The sequence below is a fragment of the Eleutherodactylus coqui genome, chromosome 5 (genome assembly GCF_035609145.1).
Source record: "Eleutherodactylus coqui strain aEleCoq1 chromosome 5, aEleCoq1.hap1, whole genome shotgun sequence".
Classification (NCBI taxonomy): domain Eukaryota; kingdom Metazoa; phylum Chordata; class Amphibia; order Anura; family Eleutherodactylidae; genus Eleutherodactylus; species Eleutherodactylus coqui.
In genome coordinates this window covers 204,938,463-204,961,914 of record NC_089841.1, presented here as the reverse complement: position 1 = coordinate 204,961,914, position 23,452 = coordinate 204,938,463, and the positions used below count along the sequence as shown (strand labels likewise).

The 23,452-nt window shown below is 49.4% G+C and overlaps 1 protein-coding gene across 1 annotated transcript in view; it reads left to right on the top strand.

The window, feature by feature from the left end:
* The first annotated feature begins 17,056 nt into the window (after window positions 1–17,056).
* DAPK1 (death associated protein kinase 1) overlaps window positions 17,057–23,452 on the top strand; it is a 130,944-nt gene continuing 124,548 nt past the window's right edge. Inside the window, exon 1 of the mRNA XM_066604093.1 lies at window positions 17,057–17,175. The gene's annotated coding sequence lies outside the window, so the exon portion shown is untranslated. The remainder of the gene's footprint in view (window positions 17,176–23,452) is intronic.

The window sequence follows — 23,452 nt, the reverse complement described above, 5'->3', positions numbered from 1 at the left end:
ACATGCAGACAGCCAAACTGCTTAAGGGAGGAGCAATAGCACAGGTGCAAGGTACTGAAAAACAGCCGCTCACACACCTTGCTTATATCGAGGGGGGTTGGCTGCTGAGTACTAATCTTGCACAAAAACAAGGCATATACAGGGTGTCAGGCCACATGGTACATGTAATACACCATGCAGGCTTACAACCTATTGATGACACCATGTATCAATCCAGCGGGCTATCCAACACAGAAAATGAAAACAAACAGACAAAAAAATAAAAAATAATCACAAAAATCAGCCATATACTTACTGATATACTGATACAAGAGGGTAGGTATAAACAGCACATCCTCACCATGCAAATAGCCAAACTGCTAAATGGAGGAGCATTGCACAGGTGGAAGGTACTGATTAGAGATGAGCGAACACCAAAATGTTCGGGTGTTCGTTATTCGGAACGAACTTCCCGCGATGCTCGAGGGTTCGTTTCGAACAACGAACCCCATTGAAGTCAATGGGCGACCAGAGTATTTTTGTATTTCGCCGATGCTCGCTAAGGTTTTCATGTGTGAAAATCTGGGCAATTCAAGAAAGTGATGGGAATGACACAGAAACGGATAGGGCAGGCGAGGGGCTACATGTTGGGCTGCATCTCAAGTTCACAGGTCCCACTATTAAGCCACAATACCGGCAAGAGTGGCCCCCCCCCTCCCAACAACTTTTACTTCTGAAAAGCCCTCATTAGCATGGCATACCTTTGCTAAGCACCACACTACCTCCAACAAAGCACAATCACTGCCTGCATGACACTCCACTGACACTTCTCCTGGGTTACATGCTACCCAACCGCACCCCCTCCCCCCCACAGCGCACACCAATGTGTCCCTGGGCAGCCTTCAGCTGCCCTCATGCCACACCACGCTCATGTCTATTTAGAATTGCGTCTGCCATGACGAGGGACCGCAGGCACACACTGCAGAGGTTGGCACGGCTAGGCAGCGACCCTCTTTAAAAGTGGCGGAGCGATAGCCCACAATGCTGTACAGAAGCAATGAGAAATAGAATCCTGTGCCACCGCCATCAGGAGCTGCACACGTGGGCATAGCAATGGGGAACCTATGTGCCACACACTATTCATTCTGTCAAGGTGTCTGCATGCCCCAGTCAGACCGGGCTTTTTAATTCATAGACACAGGCAGGTACAACTCCCTATTGTGAAGTCCCTGTCGACCCACAGCATGGGTGGCTCCCTGGAACCCACCGGCGGTACACAGAAATATCCCATTGCATTGCCCAACACAGCTGAGGTAGTAATGTCGTGCTTAATGCAGGTGGGCTTCGGCCCACACTGCATGCCCCAGTCTGACTGGGGTTCTTTATAAGTGTACAGATGTAGTAAAAACTCAGTGTGCACCTACAGCATGGGTGGGTGCCAGGAAGCCACCGGCGGTACATAGAAATATCCCATTGCATTGCCCAACACAGCTGAGGTAGTAATGTTGTGCTTAACCCTTTCCAATCCAATTTGTATATGGTTTTCCTAGGGGGCTTACTCTTTTTCTGCCGTTATACAATGGCGCTATATGCTGGCTAAAGCCAGTACTGCATGAGCTGACACGTAGGATAGGCTCCGACAGCAGAGAGGCTGGCAATATACAGTAAGAGAACCCCGACGGACGTCTACCAACAACGGAGCTGTACAGCCTTAAACCCTAATGTCTTCACAGGTCACACAGTGGACTGGAAAGGGTTAATGCAGGTGGGTTTCGGCCCACACTGCATGCCCCAGTCAGACTGGGTTTCTTTATAAGTGGAAACAGATGCATTTATAATTCCCTGTGGACCCACAGCATGGGTGGGTGCCAGGAAGCCACCGGCGGTACATAGAAATATCCCATTGCATTGCCCAACACAGCTGAGGTAGTAATGTCGTGCGTAATACAGGTGGGCTTCGGCCCACACTGCATGCCCCAGTCTGACCGGGGTTCTTTACAAGTGGACACATGTAGGTTAAACTCCCTGTGGACCCACTGCCTGGGTGGGTGCCAGGAAGCCACCGGCGGTACATAGAAATATCCCATTGCATTGCCCAACACAGCTGAGGTAGTAATGTCGTGCGTAATACAGGTGGGCTTCGGCCCACACTGCATGCCCCAGTCAGACTGGGGTTCTTTAGAAGTGGACACATGTATTAAAAACTCTGTGTGCACCTACAGCATGGGTGGCTCCCTGGAACCCACCGGCGGTACATAAAAATATCCCATTGCATTGCCCAACACAGCTGAGGTAACGTCAGCTGTAATGCAGGTGGGCTAAAAATTAATTTGATTACACTGTAGGCGAGGGCCCACAAAAATTGCTGTATCAACAGTACTAATGTACATCCCAAAAATTGGCCATGGCCAGCCAAGAGGGCAGGTGAAACCCATTAACCGCTTTGGTTAATGTGGCTTAAGTGGTAACTAGGCCTGGAGGCAGCCCAGTGTAACGAAAAATTGGTTCAAGTTAAAGTTCCAACGCTTTTAAGCGCATTGAAACTTATAAAAATTGTTCAGAAAAATTATTTGAGTGAGCCTTGTGGCCCTAAGAAAAATTGCCCGTTCAGCGTGATTACGTGAGGTTTCAGGAGGAGGAGCAGGAGGAGGAGGAGGAATATTAGACACAGATTGATGAAGCAGAAATGTCCCCGTTTTGGATGGTGAGAGAGAACGTAGCTTCCATCCGCGGGTGCAGCCTACGTATTGCTTACGTATCGCTGCTGTCCGCTGGTGGAGAACAGAAGTCTGGCGAAATCCAGCCTTTGTTCATCTTGATGAGTGTTAGCCTGTCGGCACTGTCGGTTGACAAGCGGCTACGCTTATCTGTGATGATTCCCCCAGCCGCACTAAACACCCTCTCCGACAAGACGCTAGCCGCAGGACAAGCAAGCACCTCCAGGGCATACAGCGCTAGTTCAGGCCACGTGTCCAGCTTCGACACCCAGTAGTTGTAGGGGGCAGAGGCGTCACCAAGGATGGTCGTGCGATCCGCTACGTACTCCCTCACCATCCTTTTACAGTGCTCCCGCCGACTCAGCCGTGACTGGAGAGCGGTGACACAGTCTTGGTGGGGAGCCATAAAGCTGGCCAGGCCCTTAAAGACTGTTGCACTGCCTGGGATGTACATGCTGCTCGATCTACGCACATCCCCTGCTACCTTGCCCTCGGTACTGCGCCTTCTGCCACTAGCGCTGTCGGCTGGGAATTTTACCATCAGCTTGTCCGCAAGGGTCCTGTGGTATAGCAACACTCTCGAACCCCTTTCCTCTTCGGGAATCAGAGTGGGCAGGTTCTCCTTATACCGTGGATCGAGCAGTGTGTACACCCAGTAATCCGTCGTGGCCAGAATGCGTGCAACGCGAGGGTCACGAGAAAGGCATCCTAACATGAAGTCAGCCATGTGTGCCAGGGTACCTGTACGCAACACATGGCTGTCTTCACTAGGAAGATCACTTTCAGGATCCTCCTCCTCCTCCTCCTCCTCCTCAGGCCATACACGCTGAAAGGATGACAGGCAATCAGCCGGTGTACCGTCAGCAGCGGGCCAAGCTGTCTCTTCCCCCTCCTCCTCATCCTCCTCATGCTCCTCCTCCTCCTCCTGTACGCGCTGAGAAATAGACAGGAGGGTGCCCTGACTATCCAGCGGCATACTGTCTTCCCCCGCCCCCGTTTCCGAGCGCAAAGCAGCTGCCTTTATGGTTTGCAGGGAATTTCTCAAGATGCATAGCAGAGGAATGGTGACGCTAATGATTGTAGCATCGCCGCTCACCACCTGGGTAGACTCCTCAAAATTACCAAGGACATGGCAGATGTCTGCCAACCAGGCCCACTCTTCTGAAAGGAATTGAGGAGGCGGACTCCCACTGCACCGCCCATGTTGGAGTTGGTATTCGACTATAGCTCTACGTTGTTCATAGAGCCTGGCCAACATGTGGAGCGTAGAGTTCCACCGTGTGGGCACGTCGCACAGCAGTCGGTGCACTGGCAGATTAAAGCGATGTTGCAGGGTGCGCAGGGTGGCAGCGTCCGTGTGGGACTTGCGAAAATGTGCACAGAGCCGGCGCGCCTTTACGAGCAGGTCTGACAAGCGTGGGTAGCTTTTCAGAAAGCGCTGAACCACCAAATTAAAGACGTGGGCCAGGCATGGCACGTGCGTGAGGCTGCCGAGCTGCAGAGCCGCCACCAGGTTACGGCCGTTGTCACACACGACCATGCCCGGTTGGAGGCTCAGCGGCGCAAGCCAGCGGTCGGTCTGCTGTGTCAGACCCTGCAGCAGTTCGTGGGCCGTGTGCCTCTTATCGCCTAAGCTGAGTAGTTTCAGCACGGCCTGCTGACGCTTGCCCACCGCTGTGCTGCCACACCGCGCGACACCGACTGCTGGCGACATGCTGCTGCTAACACATCTTGATTGCGAGACAGAGGAGGAGGAGGAGGAGGAGGAGGAGGGTGCTTTAGTGGAGGAAGCATACACCTCCGCAGATACCACCACCGAGCTGGGGCCCGCAATTCTGGGGGTGGGTAGGACGTGAGCGGTCCCAGGCTCTGACTCTGTCCCAGCCTCCACTAAATTCACCCAATGTGCCGTCAGGGAGATGTAGTGGCCCTGCCTGCCTGTGCTTGTCCACGTGTCCGTAGTTAAGTGGACCGTGGCAGTAACCGCGTTGGTGAGGGCGCGTACAATGTTGCGGGAGACGTGGTCGTGCAGGGCTGGGACGGCACATCGGGAAAAGTAGTGGCGACTGGGAACTGAGTAGCGCGGGGCCGCCGCCTCCATGATACTTTTGAAGGACTCCGTTTCCACAACCCTATACGGCAGCATCTCAAGGCTGATGAATTTTGCTATGCGGACGGTTAACGTTTGAGCGTGCGGGTGCGTGGCGGCGTACTTGCGCTTGCGCTCCAACAGTTGCGCAAGCGACGGCTGGACGGTGCGCTGAACTACACTGCTGGATGGGGCCGAGGACAGCGGAGGTGAGGGTGTGGGTGCAGGCCAGGAGACGGTAGTGCCTGTGTCCTGAGAGGGGGGTTGCATCTCAGTGGCAGGTTGGGGCACAGGGGGAGAGGCAGGGGTGCAAACCGGAGGCGCTGAACGGCCTTCGTCCCACCTTGTGGGGTGCTTGGCCATCATATGTCTGCGCATGCTGGTGGTGGTGAGGCTGTTGGTGTTGGCTCCCCGGCTGAGCTTTGCGCGACAAAGGTTGCACACCACTGTTCGTCGGTCGTCAGGCGTCTCTGTGAAAAACTGCCAGACCTTAGAGCACCTCGGCCTCTGCAGGGTGGCATGGCGCGAGGGGGCGCTTTGGGAAACACTTGGTGGATTATTCGGTCTGGCCCTGCCTCTACCCCTGGCCACCGCACTGCCTCTTGCAACCTGCCCTGCTGATGCCCTTGACTCCCCCTCTGAAGACCTGTCCTCCTGAGTAAGCGTTGCACACCAGGTGGGGTCAGTCACCTCATCGTCCTGCTGCTCTTCCTCCGAATCCTCTGTGCGCTGCTCCCTCGGACTTACTGCCCTTACTACTACCTCACTGCAAGACAACTGTGTCTGATCGTCATCGTCCTCCTCACCCACAGAAAGTTGTTGAGACAGTTGGCGGAAGTCCCCAGCCTCTTCCCCCGGACCCCGGGAACTTTCGAATGGTTGGGCATCAGTGACGATAAACTCCTCTGGTGGGAGAGGAACCACTGCTGCCCAATCTAAGCAGGGGCCCGAGAACAGTTCCTGGGAGTGCTCCCGCTCCTGAGCAGGTGTTATTGTAGTGGAGTGAGGAGGCTGGGAGGAAGGAGGAGCAGCAGACAGAGGATTCGGATTGGCAGCAGTGGACGGCGCAGAACTGCGGGTAGACGATAGGTTGCTCGAAGCACTTTCTGCCATCCAGGACAGGACCTGCTCACACTGCTCATTTTCTAATAACCGTCTCCCGCGTGGACCCATTAATTGGGCGATGAATGTGGGGACGCCAGAAACGTGCCTCTCTCCTAATCGCGCAGCAGTCGGCTGCGACACACCTGGATCAGGAGCTTGGCCTGTGCCCACACCCTGACTTGGCCCTCCGCGTCCTCGGCCGCGTCCACGTCCTCTAGGCCTACCCCTACCCCTCAGCATGCTGTATTACCAGTGATTTGATTTCACAGGCAGGAAATAAATTGGCGCAAGACTGCAGGCCAAATATAATTTTTTCCCTTTTTTGAAAACGAAAGGCCCCACTGCCTCTAGTGAATGAATAATCTAAGTTTAATAACTGTGCTGTTTTCCTGCTAATGTGTCACAGAACGTGAGGGTAGCAGAGTTATTAACTGTGGCAGAGCAGGTATTTTTTTTCCCAATTAAGGAAAGCAAATGGCGAAGCCAGGAGTAAAACGTAGCTGGGTGCGTATGATTTTTAAAGGTGTCACACGCAGCTGACACGTGTCCACCGCCCTTAGGACGGACAGAGGCCGGACAAATAGAATTATTTTCCGTTTTTTGGCACCAAAAGGCAGCACTGCGTATATTCTATGAACATGAGAAGTTTAATAACTGTGCTGTGTCCCTGCTAATGTGTCACAGAACGTGAGGGTAGCAGAGTTATTAACTGTGGCAGAGCAGGTATTTTTTTTCCCAATTAAGGAAAGCAAATGGCGAAGCCAGGAGTAAAACGTAGCTGGGTGCGTATGATTTTTAAAGGTGTCACACGCAGCCGACACGTGTCCACCGCCCTTAGGACGGACAGAGGCCGGACAAATAGAATTATTTTCCGTTTTTTGGCACCAAAAGGCAGCACTGCGTATATTCTATGAACATGAGAAGTTTAATAACTGTGCTGTGTCCCTGCTAATGTGTCACAGAACGTGAGGGTAGCAGAGTTATTAACTGTGGCAGAGCAGGTATTTTTTTTCCCAATTAAGGAAAGCAAATGGCGAAGCCAGGAGTAAAACGTAGCTGGGTGCGTATGATTTTTAAAGGTGTCACACGCAGCCGACACGTGTCCACCGCCCTTAGGACGGACAGAGGCCGGACAAATAGAATTATTTTCCGTTTTTTGGCACCAAAAGGCAGCACTGCGTATATTCTATGAACATGAGAAGTTTAATAACTGTGCTGTGTCCCTGCTAATGTGTCACAGAACGTGAGGGTAGCAGAGTTATTAACTGTGGCAGAGCAGGTATTTTTTTTCCCAATTAAGGAAAGCAAATGGCGAAGCCAGGAGTAAAACGTAGCTGGGTGCGTATGATTTTTAAAGGTGTCACACGCAGCCGACACGTGTCCACCGCCCTTAGGACGGACAGAGGCCGGACAAATAGAATTATTTTCCGTTTTTTGGCACCAAAAGGCAGCACTGCGTATATTCTATGAACATGAGAAGTTTAATAACTGTGCTGTGTCCCTGCTAATGTGTCACAGAACGTGAGGGTAGCAGAGTTATTAACTGTGGCAGAGCAGGTATTTTTTTTCCCAATTAAGGAAAGCAAATGGCGAAGCCAGGAGTAAAACGTAGCTGGGTGCGTATGATTTTTAAAGGTGTCACACGCAGCCGACACGTGTCCACCGCCCTTAGGACGGACAGAGGCCGGACAAATAGAATTATTTTCACTTGTTTTACAAGCAAAAGGCAGCACTGCGTATATTCAATGAATAATAACTGTGTTGTGGCCCTGCCTATACAATTCTTTCCCTGCAGTATCAATGGAGGGTGCAATGCTCTGCAGAAGCGATTTTGAGAAGCAAAAAAAAATGCAGCACAGCTAACAGCAGCCTGGACAGTACTGCACACGGATAAATATGGCCCTAGAAAGGACCGTTGAGGTTCTTGAAGGCTACACTCACTCCTAACACTCTCCCTGCCTATGCAGCACTTCTGTCCCTAATGCCAGGTGCAACGGTCTGCAGAGGCGATTTTGAGAAAAAAAAAATTGCCACTGCTAACAGCAGCCAACACACAGCTATCAGTGGCCCTAATAAGGACCTTTGGGGGGGTCTTGAAGCCTACACTAACTACCAATTCTTTCCCTACAGCAGCTCCGGTACAAACAGCACTGTCCCTCATCTAAATCACACGGCATCTGAGGCGAACCGCGGGAGGGGACGACTTTTATGTTCGGGTGACACCTGATCTTCCCAGCCACTCACAGCAGGGGGGTGGTATAGGGCTTGAACGTCACAGGGGGAAGTTGTAATGCCTTCCCTGTCTTTCAATTGGCCAGAAAAGCGCGCTAACGTCTCAGGGAAGGAAGTGAAAGTAACCAGAACACCGCATGGTGTTCGTTACGAATAACGAACATCCCGAACACCCTAATATTCGCACGAATATCAAGCTCGGAAGAACACGTTCGCTCATCTCTAGTACTGATGGGTTGTTTTTATCTGCCCTCTTGTATCAGTATCAATATCAGTTTGCAGAAGTTTTATTAAAACCGTTTTCGGTGGCACCAGGTGGAGGCGGTTTAGCAGGAACTCTATGAGCCCTTTCCACAGTAAAGAAAGCTGACAAAATATCTTCCCCAATAGTTGATTTCAGCCATCTCTCAAAAAATCTCTCTGATCCAATCCTTCCACCTTTTCTGGAACTCTCACCAGTAACAAATTCTTTCTCCTTATTCTATTTTCCAGATCTTCTGCTTTTTAGTTCAAAGTACAAATTAACTGCTCACATTTACTAATTGTATCCTACACAGGAACTTTTTTTTTCTTCCATTTCATTAAAACATGTCTCTGCTTAAGACAATATCTCAGTAACTTTCTGCTAATGGTGTTTTATAAAACCAACATCCTCTTTTAGGCTACCCACCTTATGAATAACATAAGGAGTAGAGAAGACATCAAGGCGCTGCCCCTTCTATATTAGGCTACCAACCTGAGCAAAGAAGGAAGCCAAAACGGTATTACTATTAGCCATGCCTAGAAAAACATGCAGTAGATCCATGTTGTGTAGCATTTTGCATATGCACACAACTGACTCGTGCTGAAGTGGCCTGCATTATAGCACTGAAGCAGGTGAAGCATATAAAAGAGGGCCATACTTACCCTTCTCAGCAGATTGAGATAACGCAAATTGAAGTCTCATTAGAGGAGACAAACACAGCTGTAGATGTTTCATAAGCATTTCTTACCAAGGTTGCAGGAGAAGTTGAGCAAGCAAATTCTGCCAACCTGTTTGCCACATCGTGACATTTCTCAGCAAAGAAATCAGAATGCTCAAAGCATTCTGCATGATTACCTGACTCAATATTCCATATTACCTCTAATGTTGCACAGGCAGCCTCACGGTGCAAAGTAGTCGCAGTAGCATTCGCAGAAGCCTGCACCAGAGCACCATCATAAAGCGCATGTGCATCGCTGGCTTCTTTCCTCCTCATCATCACAACTCGGTTAAGTGATAGACAGGCCTCAAAACAGACCAACCTCTATCACTGTTCCTCCGCTTCTCTGCTCCTCAACAGGAACTGTGGTCAGCACAACCAAAAGCCCGGGGACCAGCAAGGCACAACAGAGTCAAAAACACTATCTACGAAAGAAAACCAAGCCTAGAAGCCAGCATAACAGATGTGAGCTCTCCAGGTGTGTCCCCACTGCTGACATCACACCATTGATCCCTCTTATCCCAAATGCCTCGAGACTGCCCTGTGTGCAATGATTTGGAACAAGGATGGACCTCCAGTGAACAAGCAACAGTGTCATGGCATCCAGGACTCATTGATGTACATGGGAAGCGATGACATCTGGTTCGTTCCCACATTAGAGCTACTGTAGTACAAATTGCTAAAAAAAAAAGTTACTGCTGGCTATAATAGGAAGCCTATAATATCAAAGCACATAGTGCCTCACCGATTGCTCTAGCTATGTACAGACCGGTCCGAGCGTTCATGCTGACGCCTACCCAATGCTGAAAGTGGCTACAATGGGCATACAAAGCATCAGAACTGGGCCTTGGAGCAATGGAAGAATGGTCTGGTCTGATTAATCACCCTTTCTTTTACAGAAGGGGATGGACGGGTGTGTGTGTCCCTTATCTGTGGAAGAGATGGCACCAGGAAGCACTATGGGAAGAAGGCAGGGTGATGCTCTGGGCAATGTTCTGCTAGGAAACCTTGGGTCCTGGCATAGCACCAACACAGTAGTATCAGAAAACTAGTATCACAGTACTATATGAGAGACTACTGAGTAACTGTTCCGTTAAAGCAAAATCAGCAGGTGCTACATTGTGTCGCTTGTCCAACTTAGAATTTCTGACTTATCACTATTACAATATCATCAGTTGGAATTAGAATTACAGAATTCCACCTTTATTACCATTTTTGCAATATTGTAATTACACCACCACAAAGCAATAAACACAGGGGCATGTATTAAACACTGTACCCCATTTCTTTTGCATAGGAAGGCTGCCCATTACGGCACTGGTACATCTGCGCAGCTTCTTGGGCAGTTTCCATTTCATTCACCACTTTTCAAAAGTGATTTTAAAAAGTGGGCGGGACCTCCTGCGGACCAACACATCTATATTCATACTAATATTATAAATACGCAAGTAACGCCGTCTGTTACTTTTTCACAGCTGAACCAGTGAAACAATTTTGATGAAACGTAGTAGCGAGATATCTTGCATCTTGAGGAAGGACATAGGCTACATTTTATCCCAAAAATGTATAGAGTTCTGTAGGAAGCGCGACAAGACAGATTTATTTGGTGATGCACAGGTGCACCTCCGGTCCGCTGCAGGCGAGGCAAAGGGTAAGGGAGTGCACATCATAAGCTATGCCTCCCCAAACGGGCAGAAGTAGTTTCCGCTCGTCTGTGATTATTAAGCTAGCAGGGGTACCGGCGTTGCCCAGGATTAGAACTTGAACGAAATATACATTAACATGGATTGGGATACTAAAGAAAATCTATGTTGCCCATAGCAACCAATCACAGAGTATATATATCAAAGTGTCCGACACAAAATGACGAACCCGCTCCTGTATTTTATGTTAATGTAAATGTATTCATTTTAGAAATAAACAACCTGTAATAGTTTGTCCTCCAGGGGAGGGGCAGCGACAACACACTGGACTTTAAACGGGCGTAAACTCAACTTCAGTCTTTATTTGGCACGGCACACTCCAAATAAAAAGCAAAAGTCCTTATAATCCAACAAGGTGCACCACGCAGGGGGCTCAGGCCCACGCAGATGGTATTCCCACCTCCAGCTGTATGCCTCTCCTCAGGCTGTTCAGGCGGAACACAAAGTCCATATGCACACCCCACCTGGGTGTTGAGGTGGTCACCCCCGTCAACCTCCCGCCTCTCCTGGTCTGCACTAGACCCTGGGGCTAACAGCCCTTCCAGCTCCACAGAGCTGTCTCCCTTAGCCAACATCTCCCCTGACTGTAGCAGGAATGCACACTTATATCACACTTCCTGACCACACCTGTGGGTGTTTTCCCTTTTCTCTGGCACAAAGATGCCTGTCTGTTGCCCCCCTACAGGCCATTCTCTGTAGTGCACCTCTACAAACCATAAATGTAAAACTAAATTTTTCTTTAGCTTTTCACCCCCAATAAAACTAAGCACAGGCAGCCAATCAGAGGCAGCGCTTTCTGGAGGCGGGTATTTTTCAATCCCTGGCCTTCAGTAGACAGAAGACGACTGCCAGGGACGGAGAGAAGAGGCGGACGGCTCTCTGAGGCGATTTAACTTTTTTTGTTTACAGCTAGGGATGATTTTCAGGGAAGGGCTTATATTTCAAGCTATTCCCTGAAAATCATCTCTGAGGGGTTTACCTGCAACTCACTGCTTTCAATGGGGCAGCAGCAGCGCCGGCCCCATTGAAAGCAATGGGATAGCATCACGGACCTCTGCCACAGCTGTGACAGAGGATTCCTTCATCCCCGCGGTCCCCGTGGGGATGAAGCAACCCTTGCCATAGCTGTCACAGGTGTCACAGCTGTGTCAGGGGAGCGCAATATTCTCCCTATTATTTTCAATGTGGCTGGCGCTGCTGCCGCTGTCCCCATTGAAGATAATGGGCGATAGCGCAGATTTTTCTCAGCACTGCGAGGGTTGAGTGAAGACATCACAAAAGAGAATGAAACCATTGAAAATCATTGGCTTCATTATCATGCGTTCTCACTTACTCACGCATCGCAAGAAAGCCTATCGCCAGTGTGAAGCCGGCCCAACTTGACACACAGTTTCAGAACATTGTAACAGTTTCAAGTAATTTGGCAATGCTGGCTTTACTACTCGGTAAGGCCACTCTCACACATGCGCTTTTTACCGCAATTACCACGGAGTTTTAAATGCTGCGGTAATCGTGGTATAACACTCCCATTGATTTCAATGTGGCCTCGCAGACCTGCGCTCGAACGCAGTATTTTCTAAAGCCACGATTTTCCTGCACTGTCTGCTCTATTTTGCTGCTTTTTCGCACTTTTTAACGCACCTCATCCCCCTTCACAATGATGGGGTGCGTTAAAAACTGCAGTCCCGCATACGAAATCCGACCCCGTCGTATGGAGCCACCTTTAGACTGAGTATAATATAATTGCGTACTATGCGCACATAATACGCGATGAATGGAGTCAATGAGAGTACATTGATTTTCATTGATCCATTCACACTTGCGTATATTTTTTGCGTAAATCATATGCATAAAGGCACGCAGCATGTTTTATCTTACAGCATTTTACGCACATACAGTCCTATTGTTTTCTATGGGGGCGTTCGGAACACAGTGTATATGCAATTATATTGCGTATATGTACCGCGTTTTTTACGCATGTTACGAGAAAACACCAGAAGTTAAAAGAAAAAGAAGAAACCAGGAAGCCAGTGCAGGACAGCAGGCGTAAAATACGCTGTTCATGCGCACGCAAAAACGTGACAATATGCAGGGATACGCAGCTCCCTGCACCAGTTGCAGCCAACCTCTAGCACAACAGGCTTCCACGGCTTCCCTCATGGCTCATGACTCGGCCGCACTCAGCTTTGCACTGACCACACACTTGCTTATGCATTTCACCACTGCGGCACCTCAATGGCAACTGGCGTGTCACACCCTGCCTTTTATGCCAAAACGGGCAGCACGATATGTGGCAAGACATGTCCTACCATTCGTTGATTAGACCACACACGCATCGCCCAGCAAGGTAACCTGGTGATGTACACCTTCCAGTGGCCACCAAGTCCACATAGGCAACAACAGAGGCGATTACATATGTGATAACGTGGTGATCTGCAGCCACCACTAGAGGGAGCTCACTGCATGCTGCATTGTCATTGAGTTCAATGCACTGTATAACAGTATTCAGCTAGCTCCCATGCTCCCCCTAGTGGTGGTTCTAGTAGCCAGACAGCAAGATATGGTTTAAAACTGTCATTTCTGCTATGGTCACATGTAGCGGATTTGGTGTTGATTTTCCACAATGAAAAATTCCACACTAAAATCTGCATCAAAATCTAAACCATATGGTGCAGATTTGGGGCAGCTCTGCAGCAGACTTCACACCGTGAAAGGAAGGGATGAAGCATGCTGGGAGTCCCCATCGAAATGCACGCTAAACGGTGCAAATTTTGACATGGATCTTGATTCAGATATTGACAAGTTGCTAATTTTGGCACATGTCACCTTTGAGCTAAAGTTTGCAACTTTTAACTTTCCTTAGCTCTGTTGACAAGTGTCAGTAAAAGTAGGCGGGGCTCGGCAAGAGTAGGCGGGACTGGGTGGGAGTGGGCAGGGCTACCGTCAGTCAAAAAATGTACAGAAACTGGTGTAAATTACAATGTAGATTTATTGTTACTCCTAGCAAGCGTAGATTTCAATTTGTGGCGCATGGACAACCAAAGATGCCCAAAACTTACTAAGGAGCAGCAGGAGATGCCAAAGATTCCAAGCGGTTTTCCTAAGTATTTTCTTTTGATGGTACTTTTATCTCATTACGCTTGTAACATGTCTTTTTTGTCATTTCTAGAGACACGCAGGGATAAAGCTGCATTGGGTGGGAGTACCCTTTCCCTGCACCATTCGGGGAGCAGGATAGAGAAATCCCTGCGGCCGAGCGGCTCCATCAGATGATGGAAGCGAACAGCGCCGAATGAAACAGACTTCATTGACTATAATGGCGTCCGTTCGCTTTCTGCTCAGCTCTCCGGAATTTTACTGGAAAAAAAAGATTTGGAGCGTATTTGGATATTATCCGCGCTTGTTCCGTTTTTCACTGATCAATGTTAAGCGTTTTTAGGAAACAATTTGGGTCACCTTCAGTAAGCCCCATTTATAAGGGTGTATTTCCCCTCCGTGTATTTTCACGGACAACATACAGACCTGTTATAGCCAATTAGGTTATTCCCGCTGAACGACTGTGTGAAGAGGACCAGAATCAGACGTGCAGCGCCTTCTGCACGTGGACGTGTGTCTTTCGTCTACGTGAAAATAAAGGATGCTGTGCAGTCATAAAAATGCCAAATACAGGTGGCAGCGTCATTAGGATCAGTCCATTTTTTTGCTGTCATGTGAATACGCCCCCAATGGGGCTGACAGGTGCCCGTGCTATACATTCATGTGAATATGCCCCCCCCCCCCCCATGGGGCTAACAGGTGCCCGTGCTATACATTCATGTGAATATGCCCCCCCTCCCCCCCATGGGTCTGACATGTGTCCCTGCTATACATTCATGTGAATAAGCCCCCCATTGGGCTGACAAGTGTCCATGCTATACATTCACGTGAATACGCCCCCCATGGGGCTGACAGGTGTCCCTGCTATACATTCACGTGAATATGCCCCCCATGGGGCTGACAGGTGTCCCTGCTATACATTCACGTGAATACGCCCCCTTGGGGCTGACAGGTGTCCCTGCTATACATTCACGTGAAAATGCCCCCCATGGGGCTGACAAGTGTCCATGCTATACATTCACGTGAATACGCCCCCCATTGGGCTGACAGGTGTCCCTGCTATACATTCACGTGAATATGCCCCCCATTGGGCTGACAGGTGTCCCTGCTATACATTCACGTGAATACGCCCCCTTGGGGCTGACAGGTGTCCCTGCTATACATTCACGTGAATATGCCCCCCATGGGGCTGACAGGTGTCCATGCTATACATTCACGTGAATACGCCCCACCTTGGGCTGACAGGTGTCCCTGCTATACATTCATGTGAATACGCCCCCCATTGGGCTGACAGGTGTCCCTGCTATACATTCACGTGAATATGCCCCCATGGGGCTGACAGGTGTCCATGCTATACATTCACGTGAATACGCCCCCCCCATTGGGCTGACAGGTGTCCCTGCTATTCATTCATGTGAATACGCCCCCTTGGGGCTGATAGGTGTCCCTGCTATACATTCATGTGAATACGCCCCCCATTGGGCTGACATGTGTCCCTGCTATACATTCACGTGAATATGCCCCCCATTGGGGCTGACAGGTGTCCCTGCTATACATTCACGTGAATACGCCCCCTTGGGGCTGACAGGTGTCCCTGCTATACATTCACGTGAATATGCCCCCCATGGGGCTGACAGGTGTCCATGCTATACATTCACGTGAATACGCCCCCCATGGGGCTGACAGGTGTCCATGCTATACATTCACGTGAATACGCCCCCCCATTGGGCTGACAGGTGTCCATCCTATACATTCATGTGAATATGCCCCCCATGGGGCTGACAGGTGTCCCTGCTATCCATTCATGTGAATACGCCCCCTTGGGGCTGATAGGTGTCCCTGCTATACATTCATGTGAATACGCCCCCCATTGGGCTGACATGTGTCCCTGCTATACATTCACGTGAATATGCCCCCCATTGGGCTGACAGGTGTCCCTGCTATACATTCACGTGAATACGCCCCCTTGGGGCTGACAGGTGTCCCTGCTATACATTCACGTGAATATGCCCCCCATAGGGCTGACAGGTGTCCATGCTATACATTTACGTGAATACGCCCCCCATTGGGCTGACAGGTGTCCCTGCTATACATTCACGTGAATACGCCCCCTTGGGGCTGACAGGTGTCCCTGCTATACATTCACGTGAATACGCCCCCCATTGGGCTGACATGTGTCCCTGCTATACATTCACGTGAATACGCCCCCTTGGGGCTGACATGTGTCCCTGCTATACATTCACGTGAATACGCCCCCTTGGGGCTGACAGGTGTCCATGCTATACATTCACGTGAATACGCCCCCTTGGGGCTGACAGGTGTCCCTGCTATACATTCATGTGAATACGCCCCCCATGGGGCTGACAGGTGTCCATGCTATACATTCATGTGAATACGCCCCCCATGGGGCTGACAGGTGTCCATGCTATACATTCACGTGAATATGTCCCCCATGGGGCTGACAGGTGTCCATGCTATACATTCACGTGAATATGCCCCCCATGGGGCTGACAGGTGTCCCTGCTATACATTTACGTGAATACGCCCCCCATTGGGCTGACAGGTGTCCCTGCTATACATTCATGTGAATACGCCCCCCATGGGGCTGACAGGTGTCCCTGCTATCCATTCATGTGAATACGCCCCCTTGGGGCTGATAGGTGTCCCTGCTATACATTCATGTGAATACGCCCCCCATTGGGCTGACATGTTTCCCTGCTATACACTCATGTGAATACGCCCCCTTGGGGCTGACAGGTGTCCCTGCTATACATTCATGTGAATATGCCCCCTTGGGGCTGACAGGTGTCCCTGCTATACATTCACGTGAATATGCCCCCCATGGGGCTGACAGGTGTCCATGCTATACATTTACGTGAATACGCCCCCCATTGGGCTGACAGGTGTCCCTGCTATACATTCATGTGACTACGCCCCCCATGGGGCTGACATGCTGCCCCTTCATGTGAATACGCCCCCCATAGGGCTGACTTGCTATACATTCATGTCTCTCCCTCCACCTGTGACTGCGGCAGGTTGTCATTGTCACCCCGTCTGCGGCCAGGAGGAGATAACGAGGGAACACGCCAGGACCTCCCCTCCCCTCCGCCAGCCGTGTACCTGCCTCCCTCCCCCCTCCGTGTGAGCCGCCTCCTCCCTCTCAGCCCTCCTCCTCCTCCGGCAGTCAGTGCTGCTGGCCGCTGGTGGACAGCCGAAGAAGACGCCGCACCTCCGCACTGGACGCATGTTGTTCCTGACCATTGTCCTCGGTCTGCGGCGCCCCGGGGTGTCTGGTAAGCCTCGGCTCCTGCCCTCTGCCCCCTTGTTGCTGCCTCGGTGGTTGGGAAGAAGGGGCAGGCTCTGCTGGCACTGATAGGAGAGGCTTTATTGTAGAGCCCGGGGTGCCCCCCGCCCTGGTACTGGGGGGTCAGCACATCCTGGGGGGGATGTCTGCGTCGGGGGGTCAGTCACAATGATGTGTGTGATGCTGCAGGTGTGATCACAGCCCTGTATATAGGAGTGCTGCAGCCAGCAGATCTGTATGGGCAGCAGCACACATCAGGGATGGGCTACCGGCTAGTGATGCCGGCTCTGGAGGCAGGTGGGCATCGGAGAGCCACCAGGACAAGTGGGGGGTGGATAGTGGTATGAAAGTTGAAACCATTGTCATATGGTAATTGTAATGAGCGGACGCACATGTTCCAGGGATTGTTATAAGGACACCCCTATAGCGTGTGGAATAGAGCGCCAAACCTTACTGGAATCTTCTTCTTTTTTTTTTTTTTCTAATCGCTTGCAACTATAACAAAGGTTTCCTTAATTTTTGCCACAATTCCAACTTCCAGCTAATGGACCTCAACCTTGAAGTATGAAATGGGTACAGGGAGCGAAACCGCCCCGGCTGGGGGAGCAGAATGTCCGTAGAGATGGAGGTGCGGTTGTAGTTTTTTTTTTTTTCTTTTTAGGGATTTGATGCCATTTATGTAATAATGGGTTTTATATCGCGCCTGGATATTCTGCAGCAGTCAGAGTGGGTTCTCTGCCTGCTGGGCTCACAATCTAGATTCAGCTATCTGCATGTTTTTTGTGTAACTGTTGTGACGGAAAAGTAACATTGTGGCCAAACTGCTAGAACAGATGTGTGAGAAGCTGAGTAGACCAAAGATAATATCAGCTCATGTTTGACAACAATGTAGCGGCCCGGAATTAGGCAATAAAGGGAGATAGTTCCTGGGATGACTTGTTAATGTTGGATATGATTATTGGTTACGCCGCTGGCATATTGTGGAATCCACAGGGGGCGTCCGCACCGCGGATCCGCAGCAAATACCATCCATCGCATGCTATGGGAAAGCCATTTTTCATGTACACTCTTGGAAACCAATTGCTGTTTCCGTAGGCGCTGGAAGAATCACCGCATGCTCTATTGTCCGTTGTCCGCATGGACTCCTTCCATTGAATTGGAAGCCGTCTGACCAGCAGCCCAACCACAATTGACATTGCGGTCAGGTTGCCGATTCTGCATCATGGCCTAGCAATGACATCTTTACTGCGCTTGTCTGATGGCGACTCACCGTGACCATCCGCAGTACAGAAGAAACAGGTACGTGGGGTCACCGGCCGTGGTCTGAGACCGTATGTGGAATCTAGCTCTAGCATGTGCTGGCGGCTTTAGGGTTGTTTCACATCTGCGATCGGGGTTCTGCTTTTTTGATGTGTTCAAAGAGCAGTAAAGGGGGATCCTCGTGGCGAACCGGCTCCGTCTCAGGATGGAACCGCACAGCGCTGAAGGACACCATTGAATATAATAGTCTGTTTGGTTTCCGCTCAGCTGTCCGGCTTTGGGATGGAAGATAAAGCTGTGCGTGCAGAGATCCAGCACTGCAGCCTCCGCGGTCCTCTGCGTCTTTGTTTAGGAACAAATATCACCTCGCAAAAGCCGCAGCGGTCACGCACCGTTCTCCTGGCATCGTGGCTCCCAGCATCTGAGCAGTAATGCCAGGAGAATGGTACGGGACCGCTGCAGCAGTCAGGTGGTAGCCATTCCTAAACCCAAACAAGTGCGTCAGGAGTTGGAGGACGGGTGAGGACCGCTGCTTTTGTTTCAACACATTTGCAGCCAGAGCTAAAAAATAGACTGAAAACCGGACAACCCCTTTAACTGTACAAATCTCTTGTAGTAATTGGATATCTTGGGTGTTGGATATTTGGGTAGATAAAAGGAATTTCCTGTTTGTTTGTTTTTTTTTTTTTTTCTTTTCCTCCCCATAACAGTATAAAGCAATGAGGGCCGTACTTGAGGATGTTGTCCCCACTTTTTTAAATGGGATTTTCCACTTGAAGTGGGGCGGGCGATGCTAGCTGGGTTAATGTATCAACTAGTATGATAATGATCCACAGGATAGGGGTTAACCTTTTGATTGATGGGGTCTGATCACTTAGACTTCCACTCAAGATCAGGGGTCTTGAAGATGGCTGCATGCATGGAACTGAAGATGTGCACCGTGGCTTTATTCACTTTAGTGACATTTGCTAAAAAAAAGTTTTTAAGTCTGCCGGTCACAGCGATCAGATCCAACTATCAGAAACTTATTCCCTGCCCTGTGAATTCGGGATAACTTTAAAATTTGACACAACCCCTAAAGGCCATGTTCACATGGAGCGGACTTGCCTCGGATTTTCTGTGCGGACACTCCATGGGGTTTACAATAGTAGCAAAGTAGAAGAGATTTCAAAATCTCGTCCATGCTGCAGAGAAAATCTGTACAAAACCTGCGCAGAATGTAATTCTGCAGCGTGTCAATTTTATTGCCGTTTGCGCTGCGGGATCCACTTATGTGCAAGGGGGTGAATTGCGCAGTAAAATCCACACGGAATGGGGCTGGGTTTGATGCAGACTTTCAGTTGTATGTCTGCTGCAGGCATTCCACAGCAAATCCGTCCTGCGCGAACATGCCCGTATAGAGTCCGTTCACATGTGGTGGAAACGCTATGGAAAGACGCAGCGGAAACGCTTACTATTAAAGTGAATGGGATTAAAGCCAATCCTGCTCACATGTAGAGGGGGAAAAAACTTCGGCTTTTCTGCTGTAACGCAAACCTGCAGTTTGCATTCCCGTACCCTAAAGCTGGTCGTAAACGTAGGATATTTATCTGCAGACCATTGGCAGATATAGAAGATCTGCTGCTTTCCCGGTATTAATACAGTCAGGAGAAGCTTTTCTTCAAAAAGTTATAATAAAAGTTGCTAGAAGTTTACAAAACGGCCCGATCTCACACCATCCCAATACCTGAAAATGTTACAAAAAATATTGCGCCATTCACTCCCCATTGGCCCCATAGACAGAAGAGATTGTTCACCTGACAGTTGTTGCCCCGAATGTTTGTGTGTTCATGGAGATAATCTGCAGCTGTGATGCCTGCTTATCTCCCGGGGAACAATTGAATGGGGTGTTGTAATCCATTGTCACCAATCCTTCTTATCCCTGGCATCTGTTGGGGAAAACCTGAGCAGCCCCCCACACACAATAGTCGTCCGGCCCTGCTGTCACCGGATGACTAGAAGTGCTTTTAGACTAAATGATTATCATTAAAAAAAAATTGTTTGGTCTAAACGCGAGCCAATGACTAATGAGAAGCTTTCGCTTTTCGTCTGTCCATTTTTGTTGCTCGTTCAGTTTAAACGGCGCTTGTTCCGTCACTCTCATTCGCTTATACAGGGACTGAATGATTCTCGTTTGAAGCAGCCAACGATGCCTTTGCCTGTCTAGACAGGCTGCATGAGAGCGACCGAGAATCGGCTCGTCTAAAAAGGACCCTAAACTCCATGTGTGGGAGACTTTACAATCGCTGAGCGTGTAAGGGGGATATACCCTCCAATGTAATTGTCACCCGGTACGTCTGTAGCCCTGTGGTTGCCCCCTCTGTCTGGTGTAGGGGGGGGGCTCAGCGGACACGGAGGCGTTTGGTGAGGAGCTCCTTGTAACGGTGCGCGGTGAATCCCAGAGCACCATTGGTTCCTGGCTTCCTGTAGTGTGCTGGAATATCCGACGCCCTGTTGTATGAGGATTTCAAGTGTCGTCATATAGTACTTCTCAAGGTCCTGTTGATTTTGCATGCGGGAGCCCACATCGGACTCCGACCTTGTGTCTGCGCATACCGGTCTTTTCTGTACTGTGGATTGTCACGGTGGGCTGCCGTCGGACATGCACAGTACAAATTTTTTTTTTTAGATGTTTGTTTTTCCCATGCCGTCGCAAGGCGATGACCCGGGTACCCGCGACCTATCCACAATGTGAATTGCAAATGGACTGTGGGTCTGACGGCTTCCATTGACTTCAATGGAATCAGTCCGTCGGACACTGCGCAAAAGTAGACCATGCAGCAATTTTTTTTTCCTCACCTCCACTCGTGAAAATGAGTGACAGCAGTTCCCAAGATGTCCAAGTACTCAACCAAGAAACCTACTGGAACTGCGAGTTACACGCTTATGCTCTTAGGTTTAGGCCGGCTTCACACGAGTCCATGAGTATTTGCGTGCACATGAGCGCTACCTATTTATATAATGAACCTTGTGTTTTTTTATGTTCATAGGTGTGTAATTTGCTGGTCTATTTTCGAGCGCGCCAAAAAATACGCACCAATGCTTCCAGCCATTGAAATGGCTAATTACTAATTTCCTGCATATTGTGCGTTACCCGGCATATTTGCACATCCTCATTGACTGTTATAGGGACTTTTGATGCATTGTTTTGGGATCTTCTCCGCCCGTCCATCTAAGGGCGCCTTTACACTGGTGAGAAAATCTCGCAATGCAGGAGTGAGTAAAAACGCAGAATTATGAAACCAATAATTTCCAATGGTTTCCTTCACATTTGCGAAATCACGAGGAAGATGACGAGACTTTGCTGGGATTTTTTTTTTTTGGCAGCAAAATCGCGATTGTCAGTGTGAAGGAGCCCTAACTTTTAGGGTGTTCCTCGCAGGACACAATTGCTCGGGGTTGATGTAGAATATGCGGTCTTCGAATTCTGCACCAAACTCCGCACTGCTAAATGCAGATTTTCATATGGAATTGCTAGCCGTATTCTACCATTTTCAATCCCGCATAAGATCGCACATTAGCAGGGCAGATCTTGGTGCTGAAGCACAGTTATATATGCTGCTCCAAAAAATGGAGGTATACGGTGATTAAGTGTTGTCTTCAAGTGGCTTCAGCATCAGGGTTATCAATCTGACCAGTCCAGGATGCTACTACATAGCAAAAGTAGTCTGGGGGGGCCTTCACACTTGTGATCGCGAGAACGCTGCATTTTTTAACGCAAAAGTCAATATGACTTTCTAATGTTAAAAATGCATCGCACAAAAATCGCAAAGCACATCCATAGGCTCATATGTGAGAGACTTGGAAGGGTCTGGAAACGCAGTGGTGAACCTTATGCTAGGAACCTTGGTAGGTAAAGTCCTCTGGTGCAAGCACCAAGTCATGACTGACTCCTAGGGTGACTTCACATCGTGACATTTTCTTGGCAACTGTTTTTGTGAGTTTGCGGTTTTCCTTCCCCAGTCATCTTTTTCTGGGTACTCGTTTTACCGTCCTTGGAAGGCTGAGTCAACCTTGAGCCGGCTAACTGAACCATGCGGGGATTGAACCTTCAGGTTGTGAGTGAGAGTTTAGGACTGCGTTTCTGCTGCCTTAACAATCTTCACCACACCAAGCTCCTATCCTATGTTACCTCTACATAGTAACATAACTGCTTTTAGGTACCACAATGAAATCCTCAGAGCCATTGTCGGACCTTATGCTGGGGTAGCGGGCCCTGGATTCCTCTTGGTATTAGACAATGCCCAACCACATGTGGTCAGAGTGTGTAGGCAGTTCCTGGATGACAAAGGCATTGACTGGCCCTCACTTTTCCCAGGCGTATATCCAAAAGAGTACGTCTGGGAACTTCTGTGTCAGTGTATCTGGTGCTGCAAACCGTCCAAAAGTTTGCTAGTGCCCTCATCCAGGTCTGGGAGGAGATCCTCAGGAGCATGCCCGGACGTAGTCAAGAATACATACATGGGTGCCATACTCAGTACTGAGTCATATAATGAGTTTCCAATTGATTTTCTTGGTGATTTGGAATCCAGCCCTTGGTTGGCTGATGATTTTTGCTTTCGCTGACCGTTGATATGTTGTAACGAATTACACAACTTATAGCCGTAAAGAGATGCAAGTTGAATCTTTGGTTAAACGAGATCTGAGGTTTGATTTATAGGGGTTTTCTGAGTTGTACCATCTCAGTACAATCCCTTCCCCGTTGAGTAACATAACAAATTGTCATACTCCCTTTTTCCATGCTTCTACTGTGTCCTTTGGGACAACGTAGACAACTTTAATTTTTCGAGCAATGTGCTTTCCAATGACCACCTGATATTACCCATCACGTCCCATTCATGGAAGTCTTATTGTTCATTACTACACAGCTTGCAAGTCACTCACGCATTGGAAGCTTGGTTAATGCACTGTATCATTAGAGTAACACCGGGGACACTTAGAATGTCCCATGTGTCCGGACATCGGAT